The sequence below is a fragment of the Orycteropus afer genome, unplaced genomic scaffold (genome assembly GCF_000298275.1).
Source record: "Orycteropus afer afer isolate SDZICR_OR568_19922 unplaced genomic scaffold, OryAfe1.0 scaffold00037, whole genome shotgun sequence".
NCBI classification, from domain to species: Eukaryota; Metazoa; Chordata; class Mammalia; order Tubulidentata; family Orycteropodidae; genus Orycteropus; species Orycteropus afer.
The window spans coordinates 8,771,590-8,797,959 of NW_006921624.1; positions in this window are offsets into that span (position 1 = coordinate 8,771,590).

Here is a 26,370-nt window from a genome sequence, read left to right on the forward strand (position 1 = left end):
TTTTGGTCAATGACATGAGACAAAGTATATGTGAACTGCTGTATGAAAAGTGAATTTACTCTGTAAATCTTCACCCAAATCCTAATAAAAAAAATAATAATAAATAATAAAAAAAAAAAGTAAACATATTAATATGGGACAGGCATTCATTTGATCTGGGGAGCAAGGGAATAAGTATCAGAGTGGTTTTTGCATAACAGGTATTCCTCATGGCAAAACATACAATTATATTCACAATCTCTTTGTGAACTGAGATTTAAACTAAATTGCATGCCATTAATATTTCTGTCTGACTGTTGGTCTCAGTTTTTTAATTAGGTAACAGCCAAGGCAGGGTGCAATTTAGATACACAATGATCCATCTTCTATATTAAGAGATATTAATAAAGATATTAGTGATTAATTATACATGTCACCTCACAGAGGTCCTAATGCGAGTACAAATCAGCCACAGCAACCTGAGAAAAGCAGAGCTTCTTATTCTCCTTCCAGGGAGGTGCATGGCCATGGAACGCTCAGTAACGTCATTGAATATATCTTTTCATTAAATTTTCCCTTTAAATTGTCTCACATTCAGGGGCTTATTGGCAAAAAACAACTTTCCACTACCTTGCATCTGGAGCACTACAGATTTGTATTTCATCTGAAAATAGCATCATTAAAGGTCTTATCACACAACTCCTTCTATCACTATAGAGAATTACTTCAGAATCCTTTCTCTCATCCAACTCTTCGGGTTAAACATGATATATTAATCTGAACCACTATCAAAATTGTTAGTATTATCATCATTGTTAATTTTGAAGTTCTGTGTTGTAATTAATTTGATCTTATATGTTGATATTTTAAATTTAAAGTTCCAGAAATAGGCCTGCCATAATTATTTTATTTTATTTTGTTTTGCATTTCCTTATGGCAAATCTCTGTCTCTACCTCTGGGAGAGATGATTAATCTGTTTACAACATGCACTTTCTAAACAGAAAAGAAAAATTGAGGCAACTTAGAGGAAATGCAAAATTCCTGTCCTTTCCCATTACCTCAGTTTGAGATGCTCACCAGATCACTCCACATCTGGACAGGCCTAATTTTTTCTGAAGGTTATTTTATACCCAGTGGTCTAGTGAAGATCGATTTCTTTAATATTCCATGCTCACTTCCTACATGTGCAGTGAATCATATAAAAGAAGTTCATATCACTCTTAATTGTCTATTCTTGAACCTCTCATTTTAGCCTACAGTCTGTCCTGCTTTCTCCTAGCCTCCCAACTGTGGACTGTTAGCTTTCCAGTTTTTTGTTTTTTGTTTTTTCTGTTTAGAGCCTTGCTCTAGGCTTGAATTATTCTTTATGATGATTATCTTGGCTATAAAGCAATGTTTTTCAACCTTGGTACTATTGACATTTTGGTCTGAATAAGTCTGTGCTGTGGGCAGAAGTCCTGTGCATTGTAGAAAGGTAAGCAACATCCTTGACCAAACATCTCTCCAGATGTTTACAAATGTCCCTTAGAGAGAAAAGTTACCCTTGGCTGAAAACAGTTGACTATGTAGGGCAGTTAGAAACAAAATGTGAGACATCTTGAATACCAACAGAAACTGCAAAACCTTATTTAATAGGTGATATGGAATCATCAAATATTGAGTAGGACATGTGCTGCTTCAAAAAAGATAATGTGTTTGGAAAACGGATTAAGTGGAGAAAATTTAGAGCTCAGTTAGGAGGAGAGGTAACAGCCTGGGATAGAAATAATGAGTACAGACTAGAAGAGAGACAGTAGGAATAGACAGAGAAGAGATCGGAATTTGAAAAATGTTGTACCAATAGAATTGAATAGAGAAAATTTGAGATGACCTCATGCTTTCTACTTGGATGGCAGGAATAACTGTGGTACCATAATCAAACTTGAATTTAGAATCACCTTCTTTTATTTTAATAACTAGGTAACAGTGTGTCTCATCTCTACATAGTGTTTTCCTAGGGGAACAAATATGTGGTCAATTTGCTTTTGTATCTTTGTGTCTATGCACTATCTGAAATTAAAGAATAATCGCATCAATTGCATTTGAGTTGACTCTGACTCATGGCCATCCTATGTGTCCATGTGGGGCTGCCGTACGTACCGTTTTCAACAGCAGATCTTGGGAAGTGCATCAGCAGTCCGTTCTTCCAAAGCATTTCTGGGTAAACTCAAGCTTCCAGCTTTTGGTTTGCACCACCCAGAGATTCCAAGAGAGTACAACTGCTGATTTTTATTAAAAGCCAGGCAATGGCTAGTACCTATATTATGTTCATTTTCAATAATCCACATAACAATCTTGCAAAAACACACATTAATGCCCATTTTATAGCTGAGAAAATTGAGAAGTCAAGAAATCAGGAAACTTATTCAAATTGACACAACTCATAAGTGGCAGAGCCAGGTCTCAAATCTCAGTCTCTCTGGCTCCACAGCCAGAATTTTTACCCTTGTGCCACCCAGTTTCCTTAATTAAATGCTTGCCTGGTTCCATTTATTCTTTCACCCTAGTCTTTCTCCCTTTTCTCCCCATCCTTTCCTGACTCACTTCCTCTCTCTCTTCCTCTTCATCCTCTTGATTTAAGAATTTCTATCTTTTGCACAAGGGAGCCTTTTCTCTCTCTGAAGCACAGGGCAACAGCTTAGCAACTATCCGCAGGCATCTGGAAATTGGACTGTTCTTACAAGGCCAGAAAGCTTGGGCTGAATATCAATGAATCTAAAACATGATCGATTAATGTACCTTTTGCCATCACATGTGAGTTAAATGATTAGGAGCAAAATTGCTCTGAGCAAAACTGTAATATTTGATCAAAGCCAGAACGTCAGAAAAATGGCTGCAGTTGTTTTTTCCAGCTCCAAATCTGTTTTTTTTTTTTTTTTTTTTTTCAGCTTTCTCAGCTGAATACTCAATCCCTCTATGTGTTTAGGAGCATCCCAGACAAGGAGGAACTGCATAAGCACTCTGAGTTCTTTGTCATCTTTATTTTCCAATCCAGAACTATAATAAATATGATCAGGTCTGCATTGTGAACAGTTCCCCATGAGAAGGAGGGAGTAGGGACTGGACCATGTGTACTCTCCCTAAATGACCCAGACGTCTGTGCCTCTGTGGGGATCACTCAATGTGCCAAACATACACTGTACCCATGGTGGGATATCAGTCAATGGTGGTCAACTTCCAGTCAACAGAGGTAAAGCCTTTCTAAGGTTAAGGATAGAGATAATTAAGGAGACAGTGATAAACATGAGATGAATAAAATGAAGGTAGAAGACAGACATATGGCAGAAGGTCTTTCAGTAAAGGAATTATACACATGAGAAACACTCAGCATTAGAAACCAAACATGACTTTCTCAATAAAATCTGGACTGTAGACTTCAACTTCTCCAGAAGTCTTAAGTAGGGCTTTCTGCTGCTTCTTCACTGAAACTTTATTCAATGTCATGATTTTGCCCTTGTGATACCAGTAAATTTTAAGTCAAAAATCACATCTACCAGTCTCTTGGGAAAAGGAATAAAACAGACAATAAAGAATGCATTTTGCTTTGGTCCCAAGTGTTAAAATGGCCTAAACTATTTACCCTGTGTCCAGAGTTCCAAAGCAAACAAGGAGAACAGATCAGAGATTTCAGAGTCTCTCACTCATGGAGGAGAAGAAAGTTCGGTCCCTTTCAAATAGATAAGCATTGATTAAGAGTTGACACACAAATATAAGAAATAAAAACTGTAGGTCAATGTTGGGTCCTTTCCTTTAGTGAATGAAGACTCTACCTACTAATACAACTTTGTCGTGGTTTTTAACCTATGGCAATGAACTAGTAAAAGTAGTTGGCAATGAGATTTGAAAGTTATTCTAAAATATGAGGAAAGGAGGGTGGGATATCCAACCTCTTTACCATAGCCTGAGAGAATAGCATTCTCTCCCCTTGACAATAAGGATGAAACAATTGTGACTCAATAGCAGTTTCCAGCTATCATTTCAACTTCCAGAAAAACTATTTACCCAAGTGGAAGACGGACAAGAATAAACATTGTTTCAAACAGGGACTCCCCAAGAGCTAGCTTCATAAAAAACTAAATGAATTTTCACAAAGCTTTGATAACTGTCTTTTACCTTCATATTTTCTCCAATCCATGATGACAGAAGCCCAAATGTTATATGTGAGGGTAGATGGAGTAAATGATAGCTATTTTAGGCATCAAAAAGAAAACCAGCAAATCTGTTGCTGTCAAGTCAATTCCAACTGATGGCGATCCCACAAAAGACAGGGCTCCATAGGGTTTTCAGTGGTTGTAATTTTTTGGAAGTAGATCATCAGTGCAGTTGGGGAAAATCAAACAAACAACCTCTTGTTTGCACCTCTCAGGGACTTTTAATTATTATTATTTTTTCCTTTAGGCACAAATCATGTAAGCCAAATTATCATCTCTAGAGAATCTCATCAGACCTCTTTCTTCTCTCATCGTTTGTTTAAAGATGGACAGATAAAATATGCAACCAGCCCTCGCTGGTTATAGGGAGATATGCTGTGTAGGAAAGAGAATGTATGTTAACATTAAAGGCCAGAGTCCCAATGTGTAAAAAAGCAAATCTACCTAATGTGCTCCTGGGTGTGTCATTCTTCTACCTCTCCTATCCTACAGCAGAACTTTGAGAAGTGACTCCATCAGAACCTCATGAGTTGAATTGACCTGGCTCCCCCATTTCCTAGCTAAATGTCTCTGTGCAAATTGCCTAAATTCTCTTACCCCAAATTTTCCCATAATTAAGGTAAGCATAATGGAATCTATTCATTCCCCAGAACTGTAATTAGCACAAAGGGAAATCACTCATATAAAACATTTGTTTTTCCTATCTATGATATTAGATAAGTCATTTTCCTTCTGTGCACCTCAGTTATTCATCTATAAAATGGAGGTCATTGTACCTAAAAATAAAAAGAACTGCCATTTATGAAGTTCATATTATTTGTTGCACATCACATTAAATCGTCCTCCTCAATATACATACCTTCAAGCGTATACCAAACTTGTCTGATTAAAGTCACCCATTCCAAAATTTGAGGTCAGGACCTTCCCCTGGAGAATTTGATATATTGGAAACCTTAAGTGGGACCTAATGATTTTCTAATTTTAAGAAGTGTCATAGTGATTTTTTTTAAAACATCCTTTTAAAAAATTATTGTGATTTGGGTGAAAGCAAATTCATTTTCCATATAGCAGCTCACATACACTTTGTCTCATGACAGTCAATGCAGTTTCCCACAATGCAACAGCTCCCTCCCACTTCCTCCCCTTAGTTACCTCTTCCCTGTGTCCTTCCCTCCCATGCACTCCTGCCCCCTGACCTGTCTCCCTGTGAATGCACAGCCCTTCTATTTTCCTATGATTGATCTTTCCAAGGAGTGTATCTCCCTAATGTAAATGTTCAGCTCATATGCCTGTTTTTTGTTTGCTGAAAGCCATAGGAGTTGTTTTAATTCCAGACCTGAAGGGAAGCTAGGGGCCATAGTCTTAGTGGCTCCATCAGGCTCTATCAGACCTGCAAACTTGGTCCCTTATTGATTTCTTATTTATTTAGAATGATTTTGACTTTTATTCCACTTTGTTTTACCATTCTATCCAGGATCTCCTACATAGATCCCCCTCCAAGTTGTTGACAGTGGTAGCTGGGCACCATCTAGTTCTTCTGGTCTCATAGTCATATAGGCTGAGGATCACATGGCATACCAGTCACTTGGACTATTTGTTTGCATGCATCTTTGGTTTTCTTCATTCTTCTTTGCTCTGGATGAGGAGAGACCCATCATTGCATCTGGATGGCCACTTGTAAGCTTTTAAGATTTCAGTCACTACCCACCAAAGTAGGGGGTGGAACAATGTTTTTGGAGTATGTTATGCCAATTGAGCTTGATGTCCCCTGTGACTATGGTTCAAAGCTCACCGGTTCAACTATTCACTTCCTCTGGTGGCCTGTAAGTGGCCACCTAGCGGCCAAGAAGTGACTAAAACCTTGTCCCTTGTCAGCTTTACTACGTACCTGGGAATTCTTACAGAACATAAAAATACACTTGTAGAAACATTGTCTGCCAACCCTCTACATGGTCATGGGCACACTCCTCCCTGCATAGACTTACCTAATAGTTAAACCTGTCCACCCATCTATCTACCCATATATCAATGTTTGCCTTCACTGACAACACAGTACTATATGTACAAAAGGGTTCATCTTTGTTGTATGTACCTCCCATACACCTCTCTGTCTTCCTCTTCCTCAATGCCACTATGTTGATCACTCACATTTGATACATTGCCCTTCTCTTCACCCAAATCAGTGTTTGTCTCTGTCTATCTTACAGTGTTCCCTCCCTTCCCCTACCACCCATGGTAACCAACAAAGAAAATTTCCTTCCATATATAAACCTTTCCTTGACTTTTTACAATAACAAACTGATACTATATTTGTCCCTCTGTGATTGACTTATTTCATTCAGCATAAATCCTCCAAGTTCACCCATGTTATACAGTGTTTTGCAGATTCTACATTATTCTTTAGGATTGCATGGTATTCCATTGTGTACATGTACCATAGCTTGGAACTCTGGTAGCATAGTGCCTAAGGCACTTGACTGCTAGCCAGAAGGCTGGTGGTTCAAACTCACTAGCCACTCCTTGGAAGGAAGGTTGGGAAATCTACTTCCGTAGTGATACTGCCTCAGAAACACAACGAGGGGTCACAAGGAGTCGGGTCCGACTCGACGGCACATAACAACAACAACAACACTATAGTTTGGTTATCCAGTCTTTTGTTGATAGGAACCAAGGTTGTTTCCATCTTTTTGCTATTGCAAATAGTGCTGTGATGAACATGGGTGTGCATATATTTGTTCTTGTCCTGGCTCTTTAAGAAGTGTCATGGTGATTTTTGCTATTAGGCAAACTTGGAAACATTTAGGATTATTTCAAGAATTAAATGACATGCTGTATAAATGTGTGACACATAGTAGGTGTTCATTAAAGGTTTTGTCTCTACCGCAAAGTAAAAAAGAAACTTTGGTTTAAAAATTTTATTGTAATATAAAGTACACATAGAAAAGTACATAATTCACAAGTGTGCAGTTCAGCAAATAATCAAAAAGTGAGAATATTGTATAATACCCAGATCAAGGGATAAAATATCACCAGCATTCCTGAACTAGCCTCATGCTCATCCCTGTTGCTCTTCCTCCAAGAGTAAACACTTCAATCCAGATTCAGAAAAGAATGTGGAATGAGGAATACCATTGCTGAGTCAGATGGATCTTGGTTCAAAGGAGAAAATACCAGAAAGATGTTTATTTGTGTTTTACTGACTATGCAAAAGCGTTTGACTGTGCAGACTGTAACAAATTATGCATGTCATTTTGAAGAATGGGAATTCCAGAACACTTAATTGTGCCCATGAGGAGCAATACATAGACCAAGAGGCAGTTGTTTGACCAGAACAAGGGGATATTTCATGGTTTAAAATCAGGAAGGCTGTGCATCGGGATTATATCCTTTCACCATACTTGTTCCATCTGTATGCTGAGCATATAATCTGAGAAACCAGGCTATATGAAGAAGAATGTGGCATCAGCATTGAAGGAGGACTCATTAACACCTTTCCACTTCAACATAAAGAGAACAAAATTCTCACAACTGAACCAGTAAACGACAACATGATAAAGGGAGAAAAGTTTGAAATGCCAAGGGTTTCATTTTACTTGCATTCACAATCAACACCCAGGGAAGTAGCAGTCAAGATATCAAATGACATATTGCACTAGGCAAATCTGCTGCAAATGACCTCTTTAAAGTGTTAAGAAGCAATGACGTCACTTGGAAGATTCAGGTGTGCCTGACCTAATCCATGGTATTTTCAGTTGCCTCATATGCACGTGAAAGGTGGAGAATGAGTAAGGAAGACCAAAGAAGAATTGATGCATTTGAATTATGGTTTTGGCAAAGAATACTGAATACCACAGACTGCCAGAAGAATGAACCAATCTCTCTTGGAAGAAGTACATTTGGAATGCTCCTTAGAAATGCACCTCATGTACTTTGCTCATGTTATCAGGAAGTATTAGTTACCAGTGAAGGACATCATGCTCAGTAAAGTAGACAGCAAAAAAGAAGAAGACCCTCATCAAAATGGATTGACACCATGGCTACAAGAATGGGCTCAAATATAGCAACAAAAGTGAGGAAGATGCAGGACATGGCAGTGTTTCCATCTGTTGTAAATAGTGTTGCTAGGAGTCATAACTGACTCAATGGCACCTAACAACAACAGCGTTATCAAGCCATGTTATTTGCTTGTTGTTGTTTGAGCTTTATATAAATGTATTCCTACAGCCTATGTTCTTTACAAGTCTGGCTTCGTTGGATCAAAAAGTATGTAGGTAATGATAGGAATGACTGTAAGTGAATAAATAATGTGTGTAAGTCAAGTGCTTATATTGGCAAAGACTAAGTGTTAGAGGTTTATTTATTATTTTTATTTAATTCTACAGTAATGTAAAATTAGGAATCATCTTTACCTCCATTTTTCAGAAACTCAAACTAAATGTAAAGAGATATAAAAATTTGCTCTGAGTCACTTTACTCTCCAGGCACAAAGCAAGCCTGCATTCTTGGAGGTCTTTAACCAATAACAACATTTCAATAGATTAGAGTGGAGTTGGGGATAGGATGTATAAATCAATGCAAATGATAAGCATGGGCAAGTCATAGTATGGGGTGGGAGCTAATAACTGTTATGAGGATCAATGAGATATTTTAGGGGCAATAGGGAGGGAAGCTTTTAGTATTTTCATTGCAGTCGTTACTCGGACCAAGTAGAGTGAAGAAGAGAATGAATGGAGGATAGCATTTGAACCAAAGATATAATTTTGTCAGCTCTCATTATAAACACTTAGCCATTTACAAAATGTCTCTAAAAACATACCAAGAGATTTAATGAGTCATATCCTCCATGCTGTCAAGAAGGGTAACCGCTATTACCACAATTTATTTATTCTGCGATACTAATTAAGTAGCAAGTGAAAGGAAAATAATGATTTTTATTAAAGAAGGCAAGAAGCAGAAGAGGAAGTTCACTTTTATTTAAGTAACAGTGGGGAGCCCCTTCAGTGTTTAGGAGCCCTAGGCTCTAATCATGGATCTGTTGACAGCAAGGCCTACGACTTAGGGCAAGTCACCCTGACCTTCTGTGTTCCCACCTGCAAAATAAAAGAGGGGAACTGGACCAGTATGACTAGGTACTTTCTACTCTGACATGCCAGGGATCTGGGTTTGTTCCACACATGTGACTCTGTGGCAGCCTCCCCAACATTCTGCTTTTTTAAAGGCCACCATGTCACAGCCCCAGCTTGACAAGGCACTGACCTTTTCAGAAAGAAATATGCCCGACATGCTGCGTTCACTGCTCCAACCTGCTGATCTGTCTTGCTCCTTGTCTGATGTGAAACCAAGCTTCCTTCCTGCCTCTTGCCTATCCTGCTTCTGACACTCCCACTCGGCTAAGAAGTCCTCACTTCCAGAGTGGGGGAGAGCAGCAACTAATTGTAGGGTCGAGTTTTGTCTTTCCATCTATGCCTTACCACCATGCAATTATAGAGGGGTTTTTGTTGTTGTTGTTGTTTTGTTTTGTTTTCAGGCAGCTTCAAAATTCTCAGGCATCCATAGCCTCTTATGTTAGGACAGAAAAGGAGCAAAAACACTTCCAGATGCTCTTTACAGGTGAAGAAATTGAGACCTAAAGGAAAGGCAGAACTTGTTCAGAGTAACACCACCTAAGACAGAGCTGAGAATAGAACCCAGGCCTCCTATCTGGGCCTTATTTCCATTGGTAAGATGGAATAGTAGAGGGTCTTGGAGCTTAATATTTTAAAGGAGAAGAAAAATAAAAGAAAATTAATGGAGTCTATGATTAACTAGGATCTCTGGTAGCTCAGTGCCTAAGGCATGTGACTGCTAACCAGAAGGCTGGCTGTTCAATCCACCAGCCACTCCTCAGAAGGCAGGTTGGGCAATCTACTTCCGTAAAGATATTGCCTCAGAAACCCAAGAAGGGGTCAGTATGAGTCAGGTCTGACTCGACGCAGATGTGAAGAATGTTCAATGTTGTTGTTGTTGTTATGTGCTGTTGAGTCTGGTCTGACTCATAGGGACCCTATGTGCAACATAAAGAAACATTGTCCACTCCTGTGCCAGCGTCACAATACTTGCTATACCTCAGCCCATCGTTGCAGACACTGTGTCAGTCCATCATGTTGAGGGCCTTCCCATTTTTCGTTGACCCTCCACTTCACAAGCATGACATCCTTCTCCAGGGAATGGTCCTTTCTGACAACATGAACAAAGCAGGTGAGACAATGTCTAGCTATTCTCACTTCCACGGAGCCTTCTGGCTGCTCTTCTTCCATGCCAGATTTATTAGTTCTTCTGACAGCCCATGGTACTTTCAGTATTCTTCACCAACACCATAACTCAAAAGCATTAACTCTTCTTGGGTCTTCCTTATTCGTCGTCCAGCTTTCACATACCTATGAAGCTACTGAAAACACTATAGGCTTGGGATAGTCATACCTTAGTCTTCAAAGAGACATCTTTGCTCTTCAGCACTTGAAAGAGATCTTTTGCATCAGGTTTGCCCAGTGCAATACATTGTCTGATTTCTTGACTGCTCTTTCTACTGGTGTTGATGGTGGAACCACCTAATATAAAATCTTTGAAAACTTCAATCTTTTATCCATTTCTCATGACGCTGCTTATAGGTCCAGTTGTGAGGGTTTTCATTTTATTTATGTTGAGGTGTAATCCATACTGCAGACTGTAGTCTCTTGTCTTCAACATTAAGTGCTTCAAGTCTTCTTCATTTTCAGCAAGTAAAGTTGTGTCGTGTGCATATCATAGGTTGTTAATGAGCCTTCCTCCAATCTTGCTGCCACATTCTTCTTCATTTTTTCCAACTTCTTGGATTATTTGCTCAGCATATAAATTGAATACGTATGGTGAAAGGATACAACCCTGACACACTCCCTTCTTGATTTTAAACCATGCAGTATCCCCTTGTTCTGTTCAAAAAACAGCCTCCTGGTCTATGTACAGATTTCTCATGAGCACAATTAAGTGTTCTGGAATTCCCGTTCTCCTCATTACTATCCATAATTTGTTATGATCCACATGGTCAAATGCTTTGGCATAGGCAGTGAAATACAAGTAACCAACTTTCTGGTATTCTTTGCTTTCAGCCAAGATTCATCTGACATCAACAATGATATCCCTCACCCTCTTCTGAATCCAGCTTGCATTTCTGCAACTGTTTTTGAATTATCTTCAGCAAAATTTTACATCAGTGTGCTATTAATGATATTGTTGATAATTTCCTCATTCTATGGGATCACTTTTCTTTGAAATATGTACAAGTAGGGACATTTTCCAGTCAGTTGGTGAGGCGACTCTCTTCCAAATTTCTTGGCATAGATGAGTAAGTACCTCCAGTGCAGCATCCATTTGTTGAAACATCTCAATGGGTATTCCATCAATTCCTGGAGCTTTGTTTTTCACCAATTCCTCCAGTGCAGCTTCAATTTCTTCCCTTAATACCATTGGGTCTTGATCATATACCACATCCTGAAATTGATGAACATTTACCGATTCTTTTTGGTACAGTGACTCTGGATATTCCTTCCATCTTCTTTTGATGTTTCCTACATCAGTTAAGGGAGCTCTGGTAGCATAGTGGCTAAAGCACTTGACTGCTAACCAGGAGACTGGTGGTTCAAACCCACCAGCCACTCCTCGGAAGGAAGATTGGGCAATCCTACTTCCATAGTGATACTGCCTCAGAACCCCAAGGAGGGGTCACTATGAGTTGGGGCCAACTTGATGGCACATAACAACAACAACAACATCAATTAAAATTTTGTCCATAGAACTTTCAATATTGCAACTCCAGGCTTGATTTTTTCTTCAGTTCTTTCAGCTTGAGAAATGCCTACTGTTTTCTTCCCTTTTGGTTTTCTAACTCCAGACCTTTGCACATTGCATCATAATAATTGACTTTGTCTTCTCAAGCTGTTCTTTGAAATTTTCTGTTCAACACTTTCATCTTGTCATTTCTTCCATTTGGCTGAGTTACTCTCCATTCAAGAGCAAGTTTCAGAGTCTCTTCTGATATCCATTTTGGTCTTTTCTTCCTTTCCTGTCTTTTTAATGACTTTTTGCTTTCTTCATAGATGATGTTTTTTATATCATCCCACAATTAATCTGGTTTTCAGTAACTAGTGTTCAATGAGTCAAATCTATTCTTTAGATGGTCTCTAAATTCAGAGGGGGATGTAATCAAGATCATATTTTGGCTCTCATGGGGTTGTTTCAATTGTCTTCAGGTTCAACTTGAACTTGCATACAAGCAGTTGAGGGTCTATTCCACAATCAACTCCTGGTCTTGTTTTGGCTGAAGATATTGAGCTTCTCCATCACCTCTTTTTCCACAGATGAGTCCATTCTGATTTATGTGTATTCCATATGGGGAAGTCCACTTGTGTAGCCACCACTTATGTTGTTGAAAAAAGATATTTGCAATGAATAAGTCATTTAAAAAAATAAAAACTCACTGCTGTCAAATTGGTCCCAACTCATAGCGTCCCCTCCTTGGGTTTCCGAGGCAATATCTCTATGGAAGTAGATTGCCCAGTCTTCTTTCCAAGAAGTGGCTAGTGGGCTTGAAACTCCAGACTTCTGGTTAACAATCAAATGCCTTAGGCACTACACCATCAGAGTTCCCAAGAATGTCATTGGTCTTGCAAAATTCTATCATGTGATCTCTGGTGTCACTTCTATCAACAAGGCCTTATTTTCCAGCTACTGGTGATTCTACTTTCTTTCCAACTTTTACATTCCAATCACCAGTGATAATCAACACATCATTTTTTGGGGGGATAGGAGGATTGGAGTCTTTATTTTTTATTTTTGCAATGTTCCAGACCCCTCCCCTCCCACCCCTAGTAATGAAAAAAGAAAGTTTCCTTCCGTATGTAAACCTTTCCTTGACCTTTTACAATAACAGAGTAATACGATATTTGTCCTTCTGTGATTGACTTATTTCACTCAGCATAATGTCCTCCAAGTTCCTCCACATTGTGCAGTGTTTTACAGATTCTACATTATTCTTCAGTGTTGCATAATGTTCCACTGTGTGTATGTACCATAGTTTGGTTATCCATTCTTTTGTTGATGGGCCCCTAGGTTGCTTGCATCTTTTGGCTATTGTATATAGTGCTGCAATGAACATGGGTGTGCATATATCTGTTCTTGTCCTATCTTTCATTCCTTCAGGATATATACCTAGTGATGGGATTGCTCTATCAAATGGTATTTCTAATTCCAACTTTTTAAGGAATAACCATACTGCTTTCCATTTTCTATACTGTATCATTTTACAGTCCCACCAGCAGTGTATGAGAGTCCTAATTTCTCCATATCCTCACCAGCAATTGTTATTTTCTGTCTTGTTGAACTTTGCTGTTAGTGCTGGAGCAAGATGGTATCCCATTGCTGTTTTGATTTGCATCTCTCTAAATCCACCAGTCACTCCTCAGAAGGAAGATTGGGCAATCTCCTTCCATGGAGCTACCATCTTGGAAACACAATGAGGGGTCGCTATGAGTTGAATCAGCTCTACGACAATGAGGTTTTATTGTTTTGTTTTGTTGTTTTAATGGCTAATGATCATAAACATTTCTTCATGTGTTTGTTGGCCACCTGAATATCCTCTTTGGTGAATTGTCTATTCATGTCTTCTGCCCATTTTTTTAATTGGATTGTTTGTGTTTTTGGTGTTGATATGTTGGAGTTTTCTATAAATTTCAGAGATAAGTCCCCTGTCAGATATGTTGTTGCCAAATATTTTCTTTCAATCTATAGATTCTCTTTTTTACTCTTTTGGAGAAGTCTTTTGTTGTTGTTCTTATGTGCTGTTGAGTGGGACCTGACTCATAGCGACCCCTCTTTGGGTTTCTGAGTTGGTAACACTATGGAAGTAGTGGCTGGTAGGTTTGAACCTCCAGCTTTCTGGTTGTAGTCAAGTGCCTTAGGCACTAGTCTTTGGAAGCATGTAAAAATTTAATTTTCAGAAGGTCATATTCATCCAGTTTATTTTTTGCTATTTGTGCATTTTGGATTATGCTTGATAGTCTATTTATACCATATATTGTGTGTGTGTGTGTGTGGTGTTGTTTGCCGTCAAGTCAGCCCCGACTCATAGCGACCCCTCCTTGGATTTCCGAGGCAATATCACTACAGAAGTAGATTGCCCCATCTTCCTTCCAAGGAGTGGCTGGTAAGTTTAAACTAGCAGCCTTCTGGTTAGCAATCAAGTGCCTTAAGCACTACACTACCAGAGTATTGTTTTTCTTGAGGAACTTTATCGTTTTAGGTTTTTAGTCTTTGATGAATCTGGAGTTAGTTTTTGTGTATGGTGTAAGGTATGGATCTTGTTTCATTTTTTTGCAAGTGGATCTAGTTTTGCCAGCACCATTTGTTAAAGAGATTATTTCTTCCCCACGTAATGGATTTCAGCCTTTTGTCAAAAATCATCTGACAATGGGTTGATGGATCTATTTCTGGGTTCTCAATTCTGTTTGACTGGTTATGTGTCTTTTGTTGTACCAATACCGGGCTGTTTTGACTACTGTGGCTGTATAATAGGTTCTGAAATCCAGGAGCATGGGACCTCCTATTTTGTTTTTCTTCTTCAATAGTGCCTTATTTATCCAAGGTCTCTTTCCTTTCCACATAAAATTAGTGATTGGTTTTTCCATATTCTTAAAGAATATTGATAGGATCTGGATTGGGATTGCATTGAATGCATAGATTGCTTTGGGTAGTATTTACATTTTCACAACGTTCAGTCTTCCTATCCATGACCTTGGTATGTTGTTCCATTTATGTAGATCTCTTATGGTTTCAGAAGTAGTGTTTTGTAGTTTTCTTTGTACAGGTCTTTTGTGTCCCTAGTGAGATTTATTCCCAAGTATTTTATTTTGTAGCCATCGTAAATGATACTGATTTCCTTAATTCCTTTTCAGCAATCTCTTTGCTGGTGTAGAGGAATCCAACTGATTTTTGGATGTTCATCTTATATCCTGCCACTATGCTAAATCTCTCAATTAGTTCCAGTAATTTTTTTGCTGAGTCTCTTGGGTTTTCTGTGTATAGGATTGTATCATTAGCAAATAGGGATAGTTTGACTTCTTCCTTACTAATTTGTATGCCTTTGATTTCTCTTTCTTGCTTTATTGCCCTGGTTAGGACTTCCAACACAACACTGAATAGAGGTGGTGATAGAGGGCATCCTTGTCTGGTTCCTGTTTGCAAAAAGTATGTTTTCAGTCTCTCTTCATTGACAATAATGTTGGCTGTTGGTTTTGCATATATGCCTTTTATTATGTTGAAGAATTTCCCTTCTATTCCTATTTTACCTAGAGTTTTGATCAGGAATGAGTGTTAGATTTTATCAAATACCTTTTCTGCATTGATTGATATGATCATGTGGTTCTTTTCCTTTGTTTTATTTATGTGATGGATGATGTTGATTGTTTTTCTAGTGTTGAACCATCCTTGCATATCTAGTATGAACCCCACTTGGTCATAATGTATTATTATTATTATTATTTTGATGTATTGTTGGAGTCTATTGAGTACGATTTGCTGAAAATTTTTGCATCCATATTCATGAGGGATATTGGCCTGCAGTTTTCCTTTTTAATGGTGTCTTTGCCTGGTTTTGGTATCAAGGTTATACTTGCTTCATAAAATGAATTTGGGAGGATTCTATCCTGTTCTACATTCTGGAATAGTTTGAGTAGGGTTGGTGTCAGTTCTTCTCTGAATGTTTGGTAGAATACTCCAGTGAAACTGTCTGGGCCAGGGTTTTTTTTTTTTTTTTTTTTTTTTTTTTTTTTTTTTTTTTTTTTTTTTTTTTTTTTTTTTTTTTTTGGTAATTGTTTTTATGAACTGTTCAATTTCTTCCTTTGTTAAATGTCTTTTCAAATTTTCCACTTCAGTGTCTATTAGTTTAGGTAAGTAGTATGTTTCTAGAAGTCTGTCCATTTCTTCTAGATTTTCAAATTTTTTACAGTATAGTTCTTCATAGTATATTGTGATGTCACCCAATTTGTTTCCTATTCGTGATATTTGTATTCTCTCCTTTCTTTCCTTTTTTAAATTTTCCAGTGGTGTGTCAATTTTATTAATCTTTTCAAAAAACCAACTTCTAGTCTTGTTGATTTTTTCTGTTTCCTTTCTGTTTTCTGTTTCATTTATTTCTGTTCAAATCTATTACTTCTTTTCTTTTGGTGATGGAAGGCTTTTTTTTGCTGCTCATTTTCTAATTGTTGGAGATGTTGGGTTAGGTGTTGATTTTGGCCCTTCTTTTTTGATGTGTGAGTTTATTGCTATAAATTGACTATAAATTTCTTTGAGGTTACATTGCTTTTTCTGTGTCCCAAAGATTTTGGTATGTTGCATTTTCATTCTCATTTGAGTCAAGGAAAATTTTAATTTCATTTCTTTTATTACCCCATCATTTTCAAGGAGGATGTTATTCACTTTCCATTTATTTGTTCTTTTTCCCTTGATCTTTCTATTGTCAATTTCTACTTTTATAATATTGTGATCTGAGAAGATGTTTTGCCATATTTCAATGTTTTTTTAATTTATTAAGGCTTGCTTTGTGGCCTAACCTATTGTCTATCCTGGAGAATGTTCCATGTGAACTGGAAAAGAATGTATATTGTGCTGTTGTTGGGTAAAGTGCTCTGTAGATGTCTATAAGGTCAAGTTGGTGAATTGCATTGTTTAATTCTTCTACATCTTTGCTGAGTTTCTTTTAGTTGTTCTATCTTTGATTGAAAGTGGTGTATTATAGTCTCCTACTATGACCATAGACTCATCTATTTGTCTTTTTAATCCTGTTAATGTCTGGCTTATGGATTTTGGGGTTCTTTCATTGGGTCCACAGATATTTATTACATTTATGTCCTCTGTTCAAGTGATCCTTTAATCATTATATAATGTCCTTCCTTGTCTCTTATGGTGACTTTTGTCTTAAAGTCAATTTTATCAGAAATTGTCACTCCTTTTCATTTACGGTTGCCATTTGCTTGATATATCTTTTTCCAGCCTTTGACTTTGAGTCTATTTGGATCTTTCCCTCTAAGGTGTGTCTCTTGTAGACAGCATATTGATGGGCTGTTTTCTTATCTAGTCTGCAACTCTCCATCTCTTGAGTGATGTATTTAATCCATTGGCATTCAGTGTAAATTATCAACAAGTATAAATCTGTTGCTGTCATTTTGCTATGTGTTTTTTCATGGCATTGCTGATTTCTTTGTTCCATATAATTTTCTGTGCTGAGCTTGTTTTGTTTATGAATCATACTATTACTTCCTTCATTGCTATTGTTTTAATATTTGCTAAATATTTGTGCTTTTCCTCTTTTTATATTTTGATGTGAAGGTTCATCATTTTTCTTTGAGGTTACCCTGTGATTTATAATTTTCTCCCTAAGTTTGGAACAGTTTGTTCTATCTCACAATTATCTTGACTTCCTCACAATTTAGAAGTTCTGTAACTACACTATGCAATTCTACTCCTTTCCCCATTCAATGTGTTACGTATTTCTGAAAATTTAGCATTAATCTTCTGGATTTCTATCTGTATATTTTGTACACATGGATATTATCCTACCACTGACAGCATTGTACTTCAGGATAGATCTTGAAACTTTTTTTACATGATGAATGCCACACCATTCCTCTTCAATTTGTCATTCCCAGCATAGTAGATCATAGGTTGTCTAATTTAAAATTATCAAAATCAGTCCATTTCAGCTCATTGATGCCTAGGATATCACTCTTTATGTGCTCTGTTTCATTTTTGACAACTTCCAATTTTCCTAGATTCATACTTAGTGCATTCCACATTCCTATTACTAATGGATGTTTGAAGCTGTTTCTTCCTATTTTGAATCATACCACATCAGCAAATGGAGGTCCCAAAGCCTTTACTCCAGCCACATCGCTAAGATCAACTCTACTTTGAAGAGGCAGCTCTTCCCCAGTCATATTTTGAGTGTCTTCCAACCTGAGGGGCTCATCTTCTGGCACTATATCAGACAGTGTTTCAGGGCTATTCATAAACTTTCCCAGTAATATATCAGACAATGTTTCACTGATATTCATAAGGTTTTCACTGTGCAATTCTTTGAGAAGTGTATGCCCCCTTCCTTCTTCAGAGTCTGTCTTAGTCTGGAAGTTCTGCTGAAATTTATCCACCATGGGTGACTCTGCTGGCATTTGAAACACAAGTTTCACAGCCTCCAGTCTCATAGCAACATGCAAGTCACCACAGTACTACAAATTCACAGACAAGTGGTGACAGACCAGTGTTCAATGTTAGTTCACATAAAATCTACCTTTGATGCTTGTACCTAAGATGATGTCTAAGGGCTCAGCAGTTGTTCATGAAATATCAAATATGTGAATGAACACTGTCTGACCAGACCATTCCAAATCCAATTTGCAAGCTGGTAGTCACTTAACTAGAATTGAGCCCTGAGCATCACAATGACCAGAGTTTGGTCTGCTCTTATTCACTGATGTATCCCAAGTATGTAATAGAAGAATTGTTTGAGGTGTTCAATCAAAGATTGTAAAAGGCATTTTGGTAGCATAGCTTGTTTTGATAGCCATAAGATAGAAGAACAACCACTCCACCTGAAACCAAAATACCTGACTCTTATCCCTAAATGTATGAAGGGAGCTCTGGTGGCATAGTGCCTAAGGCATTTGACTGCTAACCAGAATCCCTAGATGTATTTCAACATACTTCTCACTTGAGTGTCTTCTTGAAGCTCAGCTTCCTCGATAGAAGAATAATTATTACCAATTTAATCAAGTTGGAACCATTCATTGATGATGAATATCATCAAATTTATTAAGGATAACATGCAAACGTGAGGTATTCTGAATACATAACCTGGAGATTGAGCTCACAGAAATCTCTATACCCCTATAATTGTGTGTAGAATGATATGGGTTTATTTATATTTCTGACAAAAAGTCCTCAGATTTCTTTAACATCTTAGATATTTATGATCTCAAAAATTTAAGTGTCACTGGTATAGAATAAGTTATTCATAACAGCTATGAAAACTTACTCAGCATATTATAACGTGCCAACTCTCTGAGTCTCTGGCTCCTCACCCAAATGATGTATGACTACTGGTCCTCTCACGTGGCTGCTGAGTCCCCTACTCACCACCTGGCTTCCATAGCTGTCTGTCTTCCCAAATGGTGCTTGGCAATGGTATCTCAGCCTACATGGTCTTCCTTTGACCTCTTCCAGTCCCACCTGGCTTGAACTTTAGGTTTCTTTGTGCTTATGCTTCATCCATATTTTAACTCCTTCCATCAAGTTGCTACTGTCCTGCTCTGATTCTAAATGCCCATAATTGCATCTAGTGTCCATACATTATCTGTGCCTATGTTAGTGATACTGCTTCAGAAACCCAAAGAGGGGTTGCTATGAGTTGGGTCCAACTTGACGGCACATAACAACAACAACAATGTTAACAACACATATTCCTTCCTGCTCTGCCTGTCTTGCTTCATTTATAATTTCAAAATTTACTGAGAACTATCATATCCTGTGCCATGCTTCATTAATGAGTTAATTAATGCATTCATTCAACAAATGTTTGAGTGCTTATTGTGGGCCAGAGATGAAGAATAAATCTGTCTCTCCCTCATGAAACTCATATATTAGTATTGGAGACAGAAGGATAAATATGATCTACTCCCAGTCTTGTCAGTTGACGCAGAACATCTAAGGTTTGGCAGCATTGATTTCAAGATTAAGATTTTTTGCATTTACCTTACAATGGAGAATCATTGGAGTTTTTCAGCAGAAAAATGACATGTGCAAAGTGATATTTTAGGAAGTTCAATCTGGTGACATCTGCAGAATACAGTGGAGGTGGCAGAGCCTGGGGCCAGGGAGTCTATTACTGTAATTGTCAAGGAGACAGGTAATTAGGGTCTAGGTTACAACAGTGACTTTGGGAACAGAGAGGAAGTGGAGAAATATTGAAGGCATGATGAATCAGAAGGATGGTGTGTGTGGACTAATAGAAGAATGAACAAAGATGATTCCAGCATCTTAACAGACAACCAGCAGAACTTCTTATCTCATTTCCTCCTGCTCTCCTGTTTTCTCCACTTGTAAGTGGTTATATAGGAGCTCTGGTGGTTCAAACCCACCAGCTACTCTTTGGAAGGAAGATTGGGCAATCTATTTTCATAGTGATACCACCTCGGAAACCCAAGAAGGGGTCACTATGAGTTTTTCTTTGTTTCTTTTAAGTAGTTCTATTGCTTTTAATATCTCCTTGGCATGTATTTTAAGCATCAGCTGCCCTGTCTTCATCCATCGCCTACATTGTCATTAGAGCATGCATGTGAAGAGGCTGAACATTCCTGGGGGAAATTGCAGGCTTGCATTGCTCAGATGTCACCCAGAAAACATGCAATCAAAGGTCTCCCTCTCCCCTGGTATTTAATGAGCCCTTCATTTCTTTTCATTCCCCATCCCAGGTTGCATTTCAATCATTTCATAGGGAAAAGAGAAAAGAATCAACAGAACACTCTTGTTGTGTCTTCTGCTGCACTAGAGTTGGCAAGAACCTTCAGAGAAAAATGGCAAGGGCATCCAAGGAGAGCCAGCCAGTGGGAGGAAGGGCATGGGAGGCACCATCACCTACCATCTCAGCCTGCTGAGCAGCTGAGTGCAGCTGGTAATTACCAGTAAGCAATGGGACACCCAACCCTCCCAGAAGCCCATACTCTGGGAATGTTTACAACAGTGCTTTGGGCCCCCTTTTTGATCCCTCCTCAGTTTCCCGGGTATGCCTCTCCCAGTGTGCCCTCTGCAGTCCCTAAGCTATTCCCAACCAGGAAAGACACCGTATCAGCTGTTTCAGATTCAGTATTTCAGTATACTTGGTGAGCCATGGAATCCTTAGGAGGTGCAAACAGTTGACACATTCAGATGTTAACTAAAAGTTTGGAGGTTAGAGTCCACACAGAGGAACCTGGGAAGAAAGGGCTGGTGATCTGTTTCCAAAAAATCAGCCATTGAAACCCGCATGGAGCACAGTCCTACTCTGACATAGGGAATTGACTCAAAGGCAACCAGTTTTTGTTTTGTTTTTGATTGTTTTGTTTTGGATACCTAGGCATCTCAAAGTTTTTTAGTTTCCTTCAATCCCAAACACCACACTTCACACTGAAATAAACCAGTATTTGTAAAATAGGCTACTTTACGCACCAGTGATAGGAGTGATGCCTGGAACTAAGAATTGATCACTGAGAAGAGTATTCCTGGCATAACTGCCTCTCCCCTTTCCTCTTTCTGTACTTCACGCTTCAAGGACAAAGGATCCACCATAACCTTCAATCATTTTTCAAGGTCCTGACTCTGTTCTTGACTTTCTTCCATCCTCATGGGTCTCTTGCTAACTATAACCCTAACTACTGGATAGTAATTTTCATGAATAGACAAATCAAAACAGCCACATTGCAAATCTATCTGATCTTCATTTTCACCATCTGCCTGGAAACTTCTGTTACCTGGTACCTGTTGTAGGATAGATTAGAATTCAGAAAAACTGTCAGACAAGAACATCAAAGTAGGGCTTTGATTTTATCAAGATCAAATACAGGAGCCCCTTAATAATGTCCTCACAGTTAAAGTCATCTCACCTCTACAGTGTTTTCATATGTATCATGTGATTTCTATTCCATATAATCCTACCTAGGAACCATCATTCATACTGACATGGAATAATCTGAAAGAATTATTGTTGAGCAAGGTATAACAGTGCGTATAATAACATTGTAATGTGGGTAAAAGGAGATGTGTGTGTGTGTGTGTGTGTGTGTATGGATATATCTATATTTTTGGATAGGTAAAAAACTATCTTTGGAAGGAGATAGAAGGTACTGGTAACCGAGACTGTGTCCAAGGAGGAGTCTGGAGGCCAAGAAGAGGGAAATTTAGGTTTTGCTGTATAACTATTTACATTATTTGAATATTGTTGGCTGTGTATATGTATAACTTGAAAATAAAAACATAAAACACATCTATGTTAATAAGTAAATAAAGTGAGATTGAAATCCAAGTCTCAACACAGTTCATGAATTATTTGTTGAAATAAGTATTACTATGTACTATTTATTACCATGGGGGGAGCTCTGGTGGTATAGTGCCTAAGACACTTGACTGCTAACCAGAAGGCTGGTGGTTCAAACCCACCAGCCACTCCTTGGAAGGAAAGTTGGGCAATCTACTTCCATAGTGATACTGCCTCAGAAACCCAAGGAGGGGTCGCTGAGTCAGATCCCACTCGACAGCAGTGAGTTTGTTTCTGTTTATGTATTACCATATGCTAGTACATAAAGAAACTTAGACTGGGCCAAAGAAAAATGGGAAGGCATGGAGGCTATAGGGCAAATGGACAGTGGCACAGACTTATGAATAACACTGGCATGTTTGGAAAGAATGATCTTATTAAAACAGCTGGCCTATAACTGGCATCCAAAGTGATGAGGTGGGATGGAGGGAAGGGGTCAGACTGTAGAAGTGCCTGAAGCCTGTGCTCCTGCTTGGGACTAGACTCAAGCTGTCACTAGGAGAATGTCATATTTGGAGCCACTTTCCTAAATGTTAGCATTATTAGCAATTGTGTCAAATTGCCTTTTCCTAAAGGTCTCTCCATGGCTGCCAGAGCTTTAATGTTAATTGGACAGATTGTCTTTGGATTTGAAACACAAACTGTGATTAATGAAACAACTGTTAACGAGTTTGGCCTGAGGTGGTTTCTCCACCTTTCTTCTCCTGCTGATACAGAATCGACATGGTCCTGCCATGTGTCTTTGGCCACTAGGTCTGGCGTGGGGAAATTGGCAGCCTGGTCTGAGAAAGATGGAATTTTGGTCCGTGAAGCTATCTTTAAAATCTATTCCTCTACCTCCCTCATTTTTAGGATGGGGAAAGTGAGTGTAAAAGGGAAATACCCTGTGGAGTCGGTGATAGAGCAAGATGACAGTTAGGACTAGCATTTAATTCTTCTTCATTATCATGGTAAAATGCATATAACAAAACATTTGCTATTTCAACCATTTGTACATGTACAATTTATGACACTATTTATGTTCCCTATATTGTGCAATTATCACTGCTATCCAATACAGATTTTTTCATCACCTTTAACAGAAACTCACTACCCCTTAAGCAATACTTCCCCCATTGTCCTCTCCCACCCATCCGTGGTAGTGACTAATAAACTTTGATCTCTCTAAGTTCACCTATTGTTGATATTTCACATAAGTGAAGTCAGGCAATATTTATCCTTTTGCAACTGACTTATTTTGCTCACAATAATGTTTTCAAGGTGCATTGATGTTGTGGCAGACATCAGACCTCATTTCTGTTCATGGTTGGCCACATGGATTGTTTCCAACTTTGGGTTATTGTGTGTAATGTTATTTAGTGAACTTTGGTATACATGATTTTTGTTTCTAGGTTGGCAGAACCCATAGTGAACCCTGTTGTTGTTATTGTTGTTATGTGCTGTCAAGTCGGCCCCAACTCGTAGTGACCCCTCCTTGGGTTTCTGAGGCAGTATCACTACGGAAGTAGATTGCCCAACCTTCCTTCCGAGGAGTGGCTCGTGGGTTTGAACCACCAGCCTTCTGGTTGGCAGTCAAGTGCCTTAGTCACCGTGCTACCAGAGCTCCTTAGTGAACCCTAAAGTATTTCAAAACTTAAATATGTAATGTATATAAAGTATGCAGTACAGAACCAAAGTGAATGGTGTGTGCTCACTGCATGGTAGTTGTTTTTCTCACCCACTTTCACCAGCTCACTTACTCTAGTTTTGCCCTTCACCAAAAAATCCATCTTTATATAGTTGCCACAATACATCATGTGAGGTTTGCCTTGCTCTGGCATATTGACACTCTGAACCAAAACACAGCCATTCTCTCCTCCCTATGTTGTTGTTGATGTTAGGTGCCATCATTCACTTATGAGTCATAGCTACCCTATGTACAAGAGAATGAAACGCTGCCTGGTCTTGTACTATCCTTACAATCACTGTTATCTTTGAGCCCATTGTTTCAGCCACTATGTCAGTCCATAATGTTGAGGGTCTTCCTCTTTTCTGCTGACCCTCTATTATCAAGCATGACTTCTTTCACAAGGTGTTGGGCCCCCCTTGATAATATATGTCCAAAGTATGTGAGATGAAGTCTGGCCCTCTTCAATTCTAAGGAACATTCCAGCTGAACTTCTAAGACAGATGTAATTGTTCATTTCAGCTCACTAATGTTCTTCATGTAGTCTGTGGTATATTCAATATTCTTTGCCAACACTATAATACAAAAGCATCAAGTTTTCTTCAGTCTTCCTTATTTGTTGTCCAGCTTTCATATGAATATGAAGTAATTGACAATACAATGGTTTGGGTCAGGCCCACCATAGTTTTCAAAGTGACATCTTCTCTTTTTAACATTTTAAAGAGGTCCTTAAATATTTCAACTCAAGGTTGAATTTTTTCTTCAAATCTTTCAGCTTGAGATGTACCCAGCATGTTCTTTCCTTTTGGTCTTCTAACTCCAGGTCTTTGCACGTTTTATTGTAACACTTTATTTTGTCTTTTTGAGCCACCCTTGCAATCTTCTGTTCAATTATTTTATTTCATTATTCCTTCCATTTGCTTTAACTACTCTATGTTCAAGAGCAAGAGCAAGTTTCAGAGTCTCTCTGATATCCATTTTTGTCTTTTCTTCCTTTACTCTGTTGTTAATGATGTTAATATCTTTCTTCATGTATGATGTACTTGATGTCCCACAACTTATCTGGTCTTCAGTCATTAGTATTCAATACATCAAATCTATTGTTGAGATGTGTATCAACCTGAATTCAGGTGGGGTACACTCAAAGTTGTACTTTGGCTCTTGTGGACTTGTTTTAATTTTCCTCAGCTTTAACTTGAACTTGCCATGAGTATTTGATAGTCTGTTCACAGCCGGCCACTGACCTTGTTCTGACTGATGATATCGAGCTTCTCCATTGTCTCTTTCCACAGATGCAATCAATATGATTCCTGTGTATTCCACCCAGTGAAGTCCATGTGTAATTGCTGTTTATGTTGTTGAAAAAGGGGTTTTACAATGAAATAGGCCATTGGTCTTGCAAAATTCTATCATGTGATTTCCAGCATCATTTCCATCACCAAAGACCTATTTTCCAATTACTGATGCTTCTTTTTTTTTTCCAAGGTTCGCATTCCAGTCACCAGTAATTGTCGATGCATTTTGGTTGCATGTTTGATGAATTTCTGACTGTAAATGTTGGAAAAAATCTTCAATTTCTTCATCTTTGGCTCTATTGTTTGGTGTGTAAATTTGAATAATTGTCTTATTAATTTGTCCTCCTGTAGGTATATGGATATTATCCTATCACTGACTGTATTGAAGTTCGAGATAGATCTTAAAGTATTCTTTTTGACGATGAATATGATGCCATTCCTCTTCAAGTTGTCATTCTTGGCATAGTAGATCATATGATTATCCAATTCAAAATGTTTAATACCAGTCCATTTCAGCTCACTAATGTCTAGAATATCAATCTTTAAGCATTCCATTTAATTTTTTACAGTTTATAACTTTTCAGGATTAATATTTAATTCATTCTGCATTTCAACTACTAAAGGATGTTAGCTGGTGTTACTTCTCATTTTGAGTCATACCAAATCAACAAATGAAGATCCCAAAATCTTTACTCATCCATGTCATAAAGGTTGAATCTACTTTGAGGAGGCAACTCTTCCCCAGACATATTTTGAATGCCTTCCAAACTGAAGTGCTCATCTTCTAGCAGTATATTAGACAATGTTCCACTGCTCTTCATAATATTCTCACTGGCTAGTGTTTTCAGAAGTAGATCAACAGATCCTTCTTCACCATTTATCTTAGTCTGGAAGCTCTGCTGTAACCTGTCCACCATGGGTGGCCTTGCTGGTATTTGAAATATCTGTGGCACAGTTTCCTACATCACAAAAACACTCAAGCCACCATAGCACAACAGACTGACATATGAGTGGTGGTTTCTCTTTATTAATAACTTGAAATGCACAATAACCTTTAACTTTTAAGATAACTTTTAACTGTTAACTGTTAAGACTAAATTAAGCTCAAC